We start from the raw sequence: 13,812 nt of genomic DNA, 5'->3' as shown, positions 1-13,812 counted from the left end.
TTTCCATGATACTCAGTTCTGCTTCCCAATATTTGTATTAACTGTGTATGTATTTTTACAGGATTCGGATCACCATGCCTTAAGTCTACTATAAAAATCACATAAACAGTAAATAAACCTAATAGGATTGTTTTGCCTCTAATAAGGACTAATTATATCTTAGTTCCAATCATGAACATTGTACTGTTTTATTATAACACAGAAAAAGGAAAGCATTTTTTAAGATATTGGAATTATTTAATTAAAATGGTGTGTGGAAGATAGTCTTTCCGTAATTCAGGGCATTCTCAATAACAGGTTTCCATATATACAGGATCACATAACTCTAGCACAGTGAGTTTTAGAAACCAATGTGGCAGACACGGTTAATAAAGTTAGACATACAAATAACATGAATTCAAATATTTGCTGCCAACATATACTGGTGTAAGAGAGCTATTTGTGACATTACCGTCTATAGACTCATAGCACGTTGACACATTCAGATTGCCCTATTACTTTCCGAGTTTTTAGTTCTATATATTATTTATTTTGTAGAGTGGAATACGTTTTCTTGCAGGTGAACTGTAGAAGTCTTCAAAGGTGTTTAAAAAGATATTGGATAAAAGTGTTCCATTTGCACTATATGTGCTCTGTCTTGATCGTTCTCTTCAGGATTTGGAATCAATAATTGACACTGAATGCCGCAATTTGCTGTAAAGTATTTTGGTTCTATCTGAGTACCCCTACTCTTTAAACGTAGCTTTGAATTTGTCATGCGAGCCCTATTTCTTGAAATTACAGTTAAATCTTGAATCGGGTTGTCAGTCTGTGTCTCACAATCTTTCATAATGGTTGCAGTCTGTCCTTTTCTTCTTTTCAATGGAGGAGTGTCTTCAAACACAGTAGGGACAGCACCATACTTCAGAAATCTCTTTGTTCCTCTTATCTCATAGGAGTCATTAGTAAAATGCTTAGAGCAGAGCCTGTAGAGATCATTTTTTTTCCCTTCAAGTATTTTTTGTGTGAAGTCCTCAACATCTCCAAAATCTTGCTTTGTCTGACTGAGCCATAATTTTATTAATCGACTATTATTTGGAAATCCATGTAGAATGACTTGTGATCCTTTTTTTCCGGTCCAGTGAGGACAGTTTTTTACAACACACCTTGGCATGGTTATTAATCTAAAACAATTAAAAAAAAAAAAAGTTATATAAAAATATTTGTATTCCTGCTATGGATCTTGGATTGCCGTTATTGCAAAATACATTTCTAGGGCATAAATTAATAGGACTACATATGAGCTGTTATCGCATGCAACAAAGTTAATAAACTATTAAATATCATAGCAATATCATAGTCTTTGTTCAGCAAATTTCAGTAGGATGTAGACACAGGCAGACCATAAATAAAAGGCTGTGCAGCTGCTTGCGCACCTTGCCATACCCTAGTGTCACATTGGGGGGGGTATTTATTAAAAATACAATTTTTTCATTTTCATTAAAAAAATAATTTTGATGAATTCCTTAATGTACTAAAAAAAATAAGAACGAAAAAAGCATGTGCAGGAAAAGTCACAATAAAAACATGTTACAATTCAAATAGTGCAAATTTTTTGGATTGACGCATAAAACCCAGCGTCAAAATGCCCGAACCCCTAGATCATGAAGGCAAGAAACATCTTACAATTGTAAAAGGGACATCTGTCATTGACAAGCTTTCAACTGAAGTCAAAAATTTGACCTTTAATAAACGTGTCCCCAAGTGTGATGTAATATTGGCACCAAGCTCGGACAAACATTATTATTGGGAATCAAACAGGGGATTTATAGCATCTTTAGAATATAGAGGCTTTGACGGAGGGAATAACCAGGGTCGGACTGGGCCGTCGAGACACCGGGAAAAAACCCAGTGGGCCCGATACAAAGGCTCTTAATGGCGCGGCAAAAACACTGTTCACGCAGTGGCCCTGGGCCCCCCAGTCCGACCCTGGGAATAACAAGCAGGTATGAGTTGCAACAATCAACAAAGTGAACAGCAAATTCACATCAAAAAATTAATTGGCACACTGTACAGCACCCCCTTAGTGGTATCCCTGAGTTAATTGTATACTGACTCAACAACTGTTTAAGCAGATCACACATCGGCAAGACAGAGTTAAATTGAACGCACCCCTTGGTTATAAGCATATAGTTCTCTTTTTTCCATCTGCAAATCAGCGGAGTTTCCATTTAATCTATTCACAGATTAACTACCTGAAAAAAATATCCTTGCTGACTCCCAGCAGTATACAGTCCTCCTTGGGCAGGAAATCCAATTGGCTTTTTTGATAGAGTGTCCCTATCACTACTTGGAAGTGCCAAGGAAGGGTATTCTGCTGCATCCAGGGTGCATCCCAAAGTCTATAAAGAAGCCAGGTATGACCCGTGCATCTTATTCAGCCCCTACTGCAACATCCCCCCTTCCTAAACCAGCAATACTATTTTTCAGTAGAGGGAGGGATTTTGACGGACCATTGGGATAGACTGGTTTAAACTGGTAGCTCCAGTGGTAATGTTCTATGCCCTTCACTGAAAATGGGGAACTAAGGGAAAAAGATGCAAGAGCATATCAACAGCCAAACAACACGCTCTTCCATATCTCAACGTTCATCACACCTAGGTTGGACTTTTCAATGATGCAAAGGCTAACACATGCCACTACTGGTCTGCCCCTATTGAATACATTTTTGATGTACTGCTTACAGGGAGCAATAAAAGCCTAAAGTAAAAACTGATCAGTAACAACTGTAAAGGGGACATTACAGACAAATGGATAAATACATACCAAGCTTTATTCAGTGAGTGGTTATAACATTCAGTCTAATAAAGTCTTGAGAAAATCCAGTTGACACTGTGAATAAAATTAGCACATTAGTTAGTAACAATTTTATAAAACATTTAACATTTTTACCAATATTATATGGAAACAGGTGTTAATATTATTAACTGTATAAAATGGTATACATACCAAGCTATTGTCCGGGAGTAGAAAGAAAACTCAGATCAACAAAGGCTAAAGAGAAAATAAAGTTTGTCAAACCTGTAAATAATATACAATTATATCTCACTATTTATAAAAAAAAATATGAAATTACAATTACTCTATAGAAGAATTAGATGGAAGTTACCAAGCGGCACTATCATTAAATCCCAGTTTGTTTCTGATAAATTGGACTGAGAGAAGAAATTATATGCAACACATGTACCATATTTCATAAAGTGTTGACCAAGCATTTTTTTCTCCTGGAGGAGTGCCAGTGGAGAAAATATAAATACCACCAACCACACTTCGTACCTATTTCCAGTTGCATGAATGGCATCCTCCTGTGACTGGATATACAAGCATGATTATAGCCTGAAAATGCTGTACTGGACCTGTTATCCAGAATGCTCATGACCTGTGTTGTTTTTTTTTGGATAACATATCTTTCTGTAATTTGGCTCTTCAAACCATAAAGCAAAACTATACCCCAAAATTAATACTAAAGCAACAGATAGTTTACATTATATTAAGTGACATATTAAAGAATATTACTAAATTGTTAAATATTTAAGTAAATAGTGCCCTTTTACATCTCTTGCCTTGAACCCCCATTTTGTGATGGTCTGTGTGCTGCGTCAGAGATCACTGGCAAATAAGGTCTTTAGCTGTATTAAAAGGGGCATTGATTCACGGGAGGAGGGGGTTATTCTTCCACTGTACACAGCACTGGTAAGGCCCCATCTAGAATATGCCATACAGTTTTAGTCTCCTGTGCTCAAATAGCACATCGCCAAATTAAAGAGGGTACAGAGAAGGGCAACTAAACTGGTAAAGGGTATTGAAAATCTTAGCTATGAGGAAAGACTGGCCAAATTGGGGTTGTTCACGCTGGAGAAGAGGCGCTTAAGGGATGATATGATAACTATGTATAAATATATTAGGGGATAATATGATAATCTACCTACCTATAGGTCACCCATTCCAATTAGAAGAAAGGCGGTTCCGCCTAAATATTCGGAAGGGTTTCTGTACAGTGAAAGCTGTGAAGATGTGGAATTCTCTCCCTGAATCAGTCATACAGGCTGATACATTAGATAGTTTTAAGAAGGGGTTGGATGGCTTTTTAGCAGAGGAGGGAATGCAGGGTTATGGAATATAGCTCATAGTACAAGTTGATCCAGGGACTGGTCCAGTGGGCATTTTGGAGTCAGGAAGGAAGGCAAATTGAGAGGCTTCAGATGTTTTTTTTTCTCCCTTCCTCCGGACCAACTAGCAGTTAGCCAGGTTAAAATAAAGTGTTTTTTTTTTTTTTAAAAACCTAACTTACTATGTTAACAAGTATATAGAGGAAAAAAAAATTATATTCTCTCTGTAAAGCTTTGTGGCTCACAAGGCTATAAACTGTGATGACATTAACTTAATTTCTTTCACTCTAATTGTAAAAACTGTAGTTTATATCTAAGAGCCATTTGGATAAATTGTATTTGATACGTCTTCTTGTGGCCATTGGCTCTAAACCTATAATCTATAATTCCTGCCATAAAGATAGGTTTCTGTTAGCCAGAATGGAGAAAAAAAAATAGTACAGGCATAGGATTTATAATATGGATTCATGCAGCCTAGTTAGGTTGTGCCTTAAAGGAAAAAGGAAATTTTTTTTTTTTAAATATTGTAATTTTTTCCTTATAATGTGCCCTATGGGAGATGGCCTTCCTACATTTTGGAGCTTTTTGGATAACAGGTTTCGGTATAAGGGATCTTATACCTGTATCAGGAAATCAGGAACACCATGTAGAAAAAGATTGTCCATTTTTTTAAGCACTGAAGTAAAAATATTTGTTGTAAAAGTACACAGCTTTAGGCTTCATACGCATGTCTGTCATTTTTTAATCCATTTAGAAACGCATGCTCACCATCTAAAATTCATATACTGTCTTTATTTGCATTGATTTAAATACACATAAGTGCGTTTTTGTCAGTCCCAAATGCAAACCGTTTTTGTATTGGTCTCTAAATGCAACATGTGTCTAAATAAATGCGATGAAACGCAAATGCAATAAACCTAAACTATGAGCACTCCCTGTACCTTTCATTAGCTGTCCCCCTGAGTATATATGTATAAGGAGCCATCAGTGTGTAAATATATAAGGGGTGGTGCTATGAACAGCATGGCCACCACAGGGAGGAGCTCCAGAAGTTCTGTGCTAGCCATACGGGTCCTTGTGTTCTGGTGGGCATCAGCACAGGCTAAATGTACTTTCCTGTCAATATCTGCACATCTGAACAGAAAAAAAACTTGCACATACCTCAGCAGTCAGCATATTTATAGATAATAGCCATCTTAAAGGAGAAGGAAAGGCTTGGTGCATTTGGGGGTGCCAAATGTTAGGCACCCCCAGGTGATTGTATTGACTAACCTGAAACCCTGGGCCGGTGCTCCTATCAGCAGAAAACTGCACCGGCCCGGGGTTATACAAGTACTAGTATACTAGAGCACCACAGAGTGATCTTCTTCTGTCTCCTTCTTTCTTCAAATTTTCTTTGGAAAACGCATGCGCAGTTGAACGAAATAGCAGACTTTTTAGTTAAAGTTTGGCTTTTCCTTCTACTGCGCATGTGCAGCCGCACAAAGAAAGAGGAAGACAGAAGAGGGTCGCTCTGCGGTGCTCACTGCTATAAAGTTTTCTGCTGATAGGAGCACAGGCCTGGGATTTCAGGTAATCAATCACTTGGGGGTGCCTAACATTTGGCAACCCCAAGTGCACCAAGCCTTTCCTTCTCCTTTAAAGAATAAACATGTTGTTTCTTTCTCTGTCACTAAATAGCCTCTAATTTGCAAGTAAACAGCCCCCAGAACGACATACCTTTCAACCTACATTCAGTCTGGAGTCAATTCTAACGAAACAAGCTCAAAACTGCATCTTAGATCAGCTATTTCCAGGGTTGCCAAGTTTTCATTTCAAAACCAGCCAAAAAGACTATCAAAACACTAGCCAAAAAGTAGACAAAAGGCATTTAAAAGGTAGACCAAAAATAGCCCAATTCGTAAACTGAAAAATCGTAAAAAAATAAAGTAAAACAATAAGGGTATCAAATCAATTAAGTGCATGGAGAAAAAAAAGCTTTGCCATTGTACAATATTTCACTGCTCAGAGAAACACAAAATACAGGGAGGGGAGGGGGAGAGCTACTACACATTTCACACACAGGCTGCTGGAACAGAACGGAGACACACAGAACACAGACACACAATAAGCACATGTATCACACAAGCTACTGAGAAAACTGATGAAATTGAAAAAGGGCAACGCTGCAGCTTTAGTAACCATAGCAACATCTACCACAGAACCCACCCTCCCCCTGGCTCTCAGGAACTTTATGCAGTGGCAGTGCAGTTCCAGGACAATCAGGGGAGAATCACACACAGTTATACTACAAATGGCTGGTCCTGCAAAAACAACTTCTGCTGCCCAGTCCACTATTACCTTGCTGTGCTGGGAACTGGGAAGGAAACTCCTTCTGTACCAGTCCCCACAAAATGCACCCTCCTGACACAGGAACTAACACACACAGCTCAGTTCTTCCACTAACCACACACACAGCAACAGCAGCAGAGCCAGAGTCGCAGCCTGAGTGAGCAGTACTACTGAGGTTTACCGGGTGGTGGCGCACGGCAGCAGACAGTCTTTCTCTCCCTCTCTCAGTCTCGTGATGTCCAATGTCTCCTCCTGCAGTCTCCACACACAGTCCAGCCAGGGAAGCTGCGGGGGAGGGAGGGCATACCGTGGGGCAGCTCAGAAGCAGCAGTCTCTCTCTCTCTCTGGAATCTCTCTAGTCTCCAGTGAGCCCTGATGTCACTACAATTTGCATAAAACATTTGGGCGGGTTTCAAAAGTGAAGCCCAGCCCCCTTTGTTTACTGAGCTTTCCTTCTCTGTTGTTGTCGAAGAGCTCTCTGCTGCGCATGTCTGACAGATCTACAGTGAGACCAGAGCCCGCAGGCATGTGTAGCTTTTCCCCCAAACGCTTTCATGTTGTTCTATGAATCTATTACTTGTTCTACATGGTCTCTTTTCCTGCCTTTGCACTGATAAAAAGTACAGCACAAGCCATTTTAAAATGATTAAGATTATGATGCCTTGCCCAGTAATTATTAATATAATAGCATAAATCTGGACAGAAACAAATTGCAGATACATCAGCAGAGTCAGCATATTCCTAAATAATAGTATCTTAAATAATAAATAATTAATAGCCCCCAGAAAGACATACCTTTCTCCCTACATTCAGTCTGTAGTGGATTCAAACCACAAGCTCAAAACTGCAACTCATATTAGCTACTTCCGGTATAAGCGTGAAGCCCTGCCCCCTTAGTTCACTGCACGTTCCTTCTCTATTGACTGGAAAGTCTAGTCGAAGAGCTCTCTGCTGCGCATGTCTGACAGAGCTACAGTAAAACAAGCTCCAGCAGGCATGTGTAGCTTTTCCACCAAGCGTGTTCTTGTTGCTCTATAAAATTCATGCCTTGTTCTGCCTGGTCTGAGTTCTTTCTCTGCCTCTGCACTTATGAAATGCGTAGCACAAGCATTTTACTAATTTCTGAGAACATTTTTAATATATTTAAATTAATTAATGTTCCCAGCGATTATTTATATAATAGCACACATCCTTTGATGTTCTATATTCTCTTATTCATTGTAAAGCCCAAGTAATGTATCACTAAAAAATAAGTCACTGCTACTTATGAAACAATCTATTATACAAAAATATGAAAATGTAGTTTGTTTAATATACACACACACGTGTGTGTGTGTGTGTGTATAATAAAGTACCCCCTCTTGTAAAATATAAGGATATTATAAGTTACCGAGGAGTTTCATGACCATATAAAAACACGAGGCCGAAGACCGAGTGTTTTTATACAGGTCGTGGAACTCTGAGGTAACTTCTAATATCCTCATATTTTACAACTGGGGGTACTTTATTTATTACAATACACAAATTTCAGTGAGTCATGTGACAGAAATGACATCAGAACTCACCGTTTATAAGGATATAATTTACAAGATATTCATGGCTTTTGTGTATTATATATATATATATATATATATATATATATATATATATATATATATATATATATATATATATATATATATATATATATATATATATATATATATAATACACAAAAGCCACACACCACAGTCCTAAGGTGCACACCATTTCCGTGGATAAGAACCTGGGTGTCTGCCAATATATAATAGATTCAAATGTAGAAGAAAGCAGCACTCACAGGATTTGCAAAAGGTTCAAAATTGAAAGAATCTTTATTGAAGCTCAACGCTTCGATCCCCCACAGGGATCTTCGTCAGGAAGGAAAACAAACAGTTTGTTTGTTTTCCCTCCTGACGAAGATCCCTGTGGGGGATCGAAACATTGAGCTTCAATAAAGATTCTTTCAATTTTGAACCTTTTGCAAATCCTGTGAGTGCTGGCCTAACCCGCCCTGCTAATACCTGCGCCCGTCTGCAACCGCGGGTCCTTTTATAGACCAGCGCCGCCGATGACGTCACAAAAGGGGTGGGCAAACAGACGCGACACCATAAAACTGGAACCCAGAAGTCAGATGCCGGCATTTGAAGATGGGGGGGGAGAGCAGGAGAAGAGCTCAACCGCACCTGCCAGCAGCACTGCGAGGTCGATCCGAACCCGCCCGCGGGCATCGGGTCAGCCCGCACATCACTAATATATATAGATTGATTTTGATCTACAAAATGTTCAAAAAGGGGGCAGCTTGAGTAATAGTTCAATACCACAGCTGAATGTGCATGCAGTCAATCAATATACAAATTTAATCACAACATAGAGCATTAATCCTATATGGAAATGGAAATATGCAGCAGCATGAATTTCTTGATAAAACGCAGCATGATTTTACTTTTGCACATCATCAGATGTTGCACTTTAGTAATATTAAAGGGAGCACAAATAAGGATTTTTTATATTTCTGGGAACATCAGCGCATAGTTTTCAGAATTCTGTTAGTGCCTGGTACTTTACCTACAGGTTTATTAAATGCAAAAGCAGAGTAAGGGAACTAACTAGTACTCACAAATACACAGCTCAGTTCTTCCACTAACCACACACACAGCAACAGCAGCAGAGCCAGAGGAACAGACTGAGTGAGCGGTACTACTGAGGTTTACTGGGAGGCGGCACAGGTCAGTAGACAGTCTCTTGTGACGTCCACTGTCTCCTCCTCCAGTCTCCACACAGTTCAATCAGCGAAGCTGGGGGGGTATGCCTTGGGGCAGCTCAGCAGCAGCAGCAGCAGTCTCTCTCTCGTCTCCAGTGAGCCCTGACGTCACTACAATTTGCATAAAACATTTGGGCGGATTTTGAAAGTCCGAACACACGGCAACTTCCAAAACTAGCCCAAATCTGTATGTTGGTGGGTTTGGACTTTTAAAACCCGCCACTATATTTTAAAACTAGCCCAATTCGGCAGTAAACCCCTCCAACCTGGCTACTTCCTGTGCCAGCATGAAGCCCCGCCCCCTTTGTCCGTGTTGTTGTCGAAGAGCTCTCTGCTGCGCATGTCTGACAGCTTCTTCCCCAAATGCGTTCATGTTGCTCTATAAAATCTATTGCTTGTTCTCCATGGTTGGAGCTCTTTTCCTGCCTTTTGAAAAGTGTAGAACAAGCCATTTTAAAATGATTAAGATTATGATGCCTTGATGTTCCCAGTAATTATTCATATAATAGCACAAATCGGAACAGAAAAAAAATTGCAGATACACCAGTAGAGTCAGCATATTCCTAAATAATAGTATTTTAAAGGATAATCTCTCTCTCTCTCTCTCTCTCTCTCTCTCTCTCTCTCTCTCTCTCATACCTTTCTAGTCGATTCAGTCGACCACAGGCTCAAAACTGCAACTCATTTCAGCTACTTCCGGTATAAGCGTGTAGCCCTGCCCCCTTTTTACTGCACGTTCCTTCTCTATTGACCTGAAAGTCTGTCGAAGAGCTCTCTGCTGCGCATGTCTGACAGAGCTACAGTAAAACAGGCTCCAGCAGGCATGTGTAGCTTTTCCACCAAGCGAGTTGCTCCATAAAATTCACGCCTTGTTCTGCCTGGTCGGAGTTCTTTCTCTGCCTCTGCACTTATAAAATATGTAGCACAAGCCGTTTCAGTGGGGGGGATGTGGCTGTCAGTGAAGGGTGAGTGAGGATTCTGGTGGCTGTCAGTGGGGGGTGAATGTGAATGTGTATTAAAAGTTTATCTTTAAGATAAGGACACTGGTAACTGAGGGGAATGTGAGGGAATGAGGTTTTGAGCACTCAAGAGTTATTACAACTAGGAGTTAATTTTTTTGCTTTCTTAATGTAGAGTGAGGTGCATGTAGGGTGAGTGGGAGTTATTATTCCTGTGGTATCAGTGTGTGTGGGGGCTTGGGGGTATATGTTAGAATGAGTTGAGGTCTGTGTGTTTGCAGCTGATAAGCGAGTGTGAGTTGCAAATGCTATTGTGCCACAACATGACTAGATTATTTCCTGTAAATAAAGACTTCTCCCTTAGTGGATTATGTATCTGTCAATGCTGGCTACTAGATTTTAGTGGCCATTATATGTATATTGTGTCTGGGTGTAAGACGCACCCGGAGATTGGTTACCTCCCTGCGCGTCTCTCATAGGCTCTCGGTGCGCAGGTACGCACTTCCGGGTTGATGCTGGCATCATGACGTCGCGAAGATGCACCGGATTCAAACTTTGGCACCAAATCTTCTTTAAAGGGACAAGTCTCCATTTTGAAAGTGCCCAAGCTAGGTTTCAGTTTACTGTTCCAGCCGAAGCGTTTATTCTGAGATTGTTTTCCTGTTTTTTTTTTCTTGAACTTTTTGCCTGATTCTCGACCACGTCTCTTCTAAATACTTGCCGATACCTCGTTCACAGACTTGTTGTTTTGTTAAGCACTTTTCCTTGTGTTTTCCGCAGCAGAAAGCACCGGAATTCGTAGGGATCTCCCGTGCATTCGGTGTGTACCCATCCCTAAGCAAGGTTTCCGATAATGAAATCGTTACACTGGGTTGAAGGTGATATATTTATCTTTTTTTTGGGAACAGGAATACGTTTCAAGAGGGATAACTTACAGATGCAAGTGCTAAAACACTTAGGGGCCGATTCATCAAGGGTCGAATATCGAGGGTTAATTAACCCTCGATATTCGACTAGGAACTAAAATCCTTCGAATATCGAAGTCGAAGGATTTAGCGCAAATGCTACGATGGAAGGATTATTCCTTCGATTGAACGATTAAATCCTTCGAATCGAACGATTCGAAGGATTTAAATCCAACGATCGAAGGAATATCCCCATAGGCTAACATTGACTTCGGTAGCTTTTAGCTGCCGAAGTAGGGGGTCGAAGTTTTTTTTAAAGAGGCAGTACTTCGACTATCGAATGGTCGAATAGTCGAACGACTTTTAGTTCGAATCCTTCGATTCGAAGTCGTAGTCGAAGGTCGAAGTAGCCCATTCGATGGTCGAAGTAGCCCAAAAAACACTTCGAAATTCGAAGTTTTTTTACTTCGAATCCTTCACTCGAGCTTGATGAATCGGCCCCTAAGGGTGCAAACTTGTTCACCCAGTGCATGTGTGCTTTGACTAGTATTAGACACAATCAAATCATAGGCCGTTGTGGGAACCACCTTCAAGGGTGGCTGTTGCTCAGAGGTTTCCCCACATCAATAGACTTGCTGCAAGCAACAGGTAGCGGCACTGGCGGGGCTGAAGTAGTGGTACTTAATGTAATTTTTCAAAAGTGCAAATTGTTTTACGTGCAAATAACTTTATTGAATGACTTTTCTTCTTGCAGCAGCTGCTTCTAAATTTGCGTGATCACAACTGCACTTGGGGGTCATCAATTACCACTTGTGTGAAAAAAACAACCCAGAAAAATTTTATGTGATTCCCACTGGAAAATTCACTTTTTTTCTCCCCATGTTGCCATTTACTTGTGATTTCCATAAGTGCAAATATGTGGCAGGTTTCAGCATTTGATGTCAATCCGCTGAATCCATCTCTTCTTGTTTTTGGCTGAATATTAAATCTTCCATAAAAGAGCAAATATTTAGCTGAATATTAACTCAAATTTGTATATATTTCAACTTGAGAAAAAAAGATTGATTCGGCCAAATATCTTGTGGAGGTTTGAGTATTCATTTAAAACTAAAAATAATGAATTTGGTGAATCTGTACTATTAAGTTTTGGTAAAATTGTAACCCTGTAATGGCATCCATGTATTGGTTAATGTTGTTAATAGAGGCAGTGACCTCACTGACGGGTTTGTGTTGCCCCATTAGCACTGATATTTTGTCTTACCCTTTAACCCTTTCCCTGCCAGCCATTTTGTCCTAGATGCGAACATCTACTGCCAAGCAGTTTTTAGACATTTTGTACTCTTTCACTTTAAGGGCCTTTCTTGGGGTGGTCTTTTAGTTTACCCAGTAAAACAATATATTGTTTTTTTCAGGACAACCTGAACTTTCAAAATATGCAAGAATTTTGGTGTAATTCTACTTCTGTAAAAAAATATAGGCTTCTAAGTGTCTAATAAAATGAAAAAAATCATGTTTCACAAAGAACAATCACATATATCAGAAACATCATTTATTTTATGTACGAGAACACAGCTGATTTGGAAAGGTCTATGCCTCCTGAATGCGGCAATACCAAATATATATAGTTTTATGGAGATTTCTCACTTGTATAGATCAAAATCTACAAGCAGTACACTACCAAATTTCCAAAGCACCGCTCCCCAAATGGAATACTTCTGATTTCAAGGCCAAACATTCCACTAACAGTAGGTTTACCCTAGAAAACTACCCATTATTAGAAAGAACAGATTCTGGTGAATCAAAAATGGGTAAATATATCTTTGTACTCCAAACTACAGTTGCAATTGTTTCCTAAAGTTATAATGTTTTATAGAAATTGGTGAATTTTTTGAAAAATGACTTCAAAGCTTCCACTCTACAGCATCATATCTCCCACTCATCATTAGGTATCAATGTAACACACCCCAAATATGAAAGCCTGGGGTTCACTGAACAGTTTGATGACCAATATATATAGGTTTACCTAAACATGTGGTGTATAGGGGCCCTAAAATGTAGACACCCCATTTGAGCTAGCTTTTCTGTAATGCCAGATACTGCAAAATCAACACATTTACATAGATTGGGGGGGGCAAAGTTAGAAAAAAGTATGTTCACCCCAGAAAACCATATATTTTCGGAAAGTACACATTCTAAACGTTCTCGACCCAAACCACTTCAACTTTGGCATACTGCTCATACAAAAGCGCTCCAAAGACACTCACGTGCACTTGAGCGTCGCTGGCGCAAATCCCGTTCAGAATCAGACTTTTGGAGCTACAAATCTGCCCTGCGCTCCTTTAACACCAGCCTCTTCCAAGCCAAACAAACATACTTTACTTCACTCATTAACTCCCTTTCTAAAAAACCAGCACAACTTTTCTCCACCTTTAACACTCTCCTTTCCCCTTCTCCACCCCCTCCATGCACATCTGTCTCTGCTCAAGATATTGCTGAGCACTTCAAAAACAAAATTGACACTATCAGAAGGGACATTACACTACTCAACCCCCCTAGACTTCCACCACCCTCCCTCCACACTCCCCAGTCTCTCCTGTGCTCCTTCACCCCTGTCACTGATGAGGAAGTCTCAAAGCTTCTGGCCTCTTCTCACCTTACCACCTGCCCGCTTGATCCAATTCCCTCAC

General features: G+C 39.9%; 1 long non-coding RNA gene across 1 annotated transcript; it reads right to left on the bottom strand.

Moving 5' to 3' along the window:
• Positions 1–215: 215 nt before the first annotated feature.
• Positions 216–10,041, bottom strand: LOC108716817. The gene is made up of 4 exons (XR_001935764.2): positions 9,901–10,041; positions 2,989–3,033; positions 2,806–2,871; positions 216–1,163 (listed from the first exon to the last, which is right to left on the bottom strand). It is a non-coding gene; the product is annotated as an uncharacterized LOC108716817 (long non-coding RNA).
• Between the last annotated feature and the right edge of the window lie 3,771 nt (positions 10,042–13,812).

The sequence above is a fragment of the Xenopus laevis genome, chromosome 5L (genome assembly GCF_017654675.1).
Source record: "Xenopus laevis strain J_2021 chromosome 5L, Xenopus_laevis_v10.1, whole genome shotgun sequence".
In the NCBI taxonomy this organism is placed as follows: domain Eukaryota; kingdom Metazoa; phylum Chordata; class Amphibia; order Anura; family Pipidae; genus Xenopus; species Xenopus laevis.
Note: the sequence above shows the minus strand (reverse complement) of the source record. Positions and strands in the feature narration are given on the sequence as shown.